The sequence below is a fragment of the Urocitellus parryii genome, chromosome 5, assembly GCF_045843805.1.
Source record: "Urocitellus parryii isolate mUroPar1 chromosome 5, mUroPar1.hap1, whole genome shotgun sequence".
Taxonomy (NCBI): Eukaryota; Metazoa; Chordata; class Mammalia; order Rodentia; family Sciuridae; genus Urocitellus; species Urocitellus parryii.
The window spans coordinates 135,075,509-135,078,539 of NC_135535.1; the positions used below are offsets into that span (position 1 = coordinate 135,075,509).

Sequence of the window (3,031 nt, forward strand, 5' to 3'; positions counted from 1 at the left end):
TCATAATTTAACATAAAAGAATATATTCTATGGATTTGTCATCCCGATAAATATGAACAAAATTAACAAAAAAAAGCATAGTTTGGCAATAAATACGTTTTGATAAGTTAAATAAGCTTTTTTATATTGATGTGCAGTGACAAGCAAAATTTCTGCTCTCCAATTTCTGAAAGTTATATGAAGTTTAAAACCCAGGGAAAAAAGCATGGCGTGAGTGCTCTAAGGGTCAACCTACGGTATTCTAGAGCAAAAACCATTAAAGCTACTTCTACAGGAAATCGTTTTACACAGATATTGTATGTGGAATGAATACCATTAACTGCTCACCCCTTACATGTTTTTTTTTTTAAGCTTTTCTTTTTTGTTGTCATTTTTTTTTTTAAAGATGTCACATATGAACTGGGGAACTTTAGCACCAAAATCAAGTCTCTCATAGTCCATCTAGCTTCCCCTTCCTCCCCACTTTAAAAAAAAAAAAAAAAGATTAACTCACAAAAGTCCCACTTATATCAAAATCTTCATCCGCTTTTTCAGCCTTCCTTCCTGCAGACATACACAAACCCAGGCAAGATTAGTCAACAGGGGTTCGGGTTGGGATGAAAAAAAAAAAAAAAGATTTTCAATGTCCAGACAAGTTTCCCCAAAAACCCAAGTCCAGCAACAATTCTCCTAAGGGAGGGGGCAACTCTCTACCGGAAGAGGAGGAAGTGTGTAGGAGACTGAAGGAAGGGAAAGTGCAGTTGTGTCGCCAGTGGGGGGAGCAGGTGGTTCTGGGTCTCCCTCCTCCCCCTCCCATGGGCAGAGGCTCAGGGAGGCCCACGGGTGCCCCCTGGCGCTGAAGAGGTAATGTAGTCACAGTGACAAAGTTAGATAACAAGGCACTAAGTTGCTTCTGTAAACTGTTACTGCTTTTTCTTTTGTGATTTGGCACTTAAGGCTTAAGCGGGGGGGGGGGGGGGGCGGGGGGGCGGGGGGGGGGCATCTACTGACAAATATGGGACTTGTCTGTTATGCGTGGTGAGTGGGCAGTAAAATTAAGGGAGGGGTTTCAAGCCAGAGGAAGCTACTGACAAATTGACTTGTCCTTATGTTAGGAGGGTAAAAAGAGGGAGGGGGGAGCATTCCAAGGTTCTGGGGGAAGGGGTTGAGCTTAACCTTGTTAATGTAGGGGTTGTGGGGAATGGGGTGGATAGGGAGGTGAGGGTATTGGGGTGTGGGTGTGGGGAGAGGGGAGTGGAGGCAGAGGGGTCCCTCCCTACCCTGGTTTAGTCATCTGAGATGGAAAGTCTGCTGAAAATGGGCAGGCGTCTTGAGTTGTCCAAGGTGGGGGGAGTCTGAGCCACTGTGGCTGCTGCTGGAGCTGCTCAGGTAGCCCTCCTGGTCCCAGAGAGAATCCTGAGGGCTGGGGGGAGAGTCAAACTGTGAGGGGACTCAGACATGGGCCAGAAGAGGAAGGTGGTGGGGGAGCCACCCCCAGGTAGCCCCATACTAGGGGCAAAGAGGCTGGCCAGCTCCTGGCTGGAAAAGGCAAAGGGGTTATTGGTGCCATCGGGCAGGGTAGGTGAGCCCAGGAGGTCATTGGCGCTCAGGATGGGGGGTGGGGTGATGGACGTGGGGCTGTCCAGCAGCCCCGTGGCAGCGGCGGTGGCAGCGGCACTGGGAAACCCAGCAAAGCTAAAGCTATGCTGAAGGCGGGGACGGTCAGCGGAGAGGTCCCGGGCCCCGGCCAGGGCGCGGCGCTCCTCGGCGTTGTGGATGAAGTGGCAGCGGGGGCCCATAGGGGCAAAAGCCGATGGTATGGAAGGTGCGGCACAGCTCCGTCTTGTACTTGGGATGGCGGGTCAGGCTGCGGAGCTCGTGGATGCCGTGGGCGAACTGGCATTTGTCCCCGTACTTACAGGCACCGTTCTCCTCAAAGGGGCGGCACAGCTCCGTCTTGTAGCGGCTGGAGTTGACCTGGCCACTCCCGGGCTGCTTCTGGGTGGGCAGCAGCCGCTCACCCCCTTCGGAGAAAGAGCGATCTCGGAAGCGGCTGTCCTGAGAGCTCAGAGCTGGAGCTGGCTCACCCTTGAGGCTGCTGAGGAGCTGGTTCTGGTGGAACTTGGAGCTGGGCAGGGTGACAGAGTGCCTCCCAGGGAAGCCTCCACCAGCAGGGGTACCCACTGCCTTCCTGTCCAGCAGGCAGCCACCTACCTGCACTGGGAGTACTGTAGTTGAGCATCTTGTTACCCTTGCATAAAACTTCGCTCAAGTCGAAGATGGTGGCAGACACGAGGGTGGTGGTCATCGTGGGAGCTCGCACGGGGCAGGGGCGCGAGGATCTGGTGTGTCGTGAAGGTCCCGGTGCAGGGAAGGCGCAGCCTCCGGCTCTCCGGTCTGGAGTCCCACACGCCTGCTCCCGGCGCCCCTTGCCTTTCTGACTCTCCCCGCACAATTTTCTTTTGCTGTATTATTTGCAGTTGTTCTTTGGTATTGCTGGCTATGTTGAGTCTTTCAATCTAACATGAAAGTGTGTATGTCCCTTTGTTTAGATGATCCTTAATTTCTTCCACTAGTATTTTGTGGTTCAGTATAAATCCTTACACTCATGTCATGTGTATGTATGTGTACATGATAAGTCATCTGTATATGCAGGTTCTGCACCCAAGGCTTCAACCAACCAACCCCAGATTGAATATATTCACTGAAAAAAAAACTCAAAAATGGATGCATAGAGGTTCTCTGCACTGGACTGGGATACAGAGAACCATGGCAATGAAGGAAAAACAAGAGACCTCCAATTAAGGAAGAGCCCTGGAAATCAGCAATTGACAGGAACCCTAAATAGAAGATGGGTTAGAAAGACAGTCTACAGAATAAAACAAAGCCCTTCAAACCAGAAGAGGGGAAAGAAGCCCATACTACTAGGGAAGGTAAGTGGGAAACTTCTTGTACCCAGATCATAATAGCAGACCAGCAGTCCTAATTCCACAGTTCTTACAAGCATTAAATCCAGTTTGGAGAACTGGATGGTCTAAAAGTGACTTCTCTG

General features: G+C 50.6%; 1 pseudogene; it reads right to left on the bottom strand.

Moving 5' to 3' along the window:
- Positions 1-1,006: 1,006 nt before the first annotated feature.
- On the bottom strand, positions 1,007-2,403 carry LOC144255115 (mRNA decay activator protein ZFP36L1 pseudogene; annotated as a pseudogene).
- Positions 2,404-3,031: the final 628 nt, after the last annotated feature.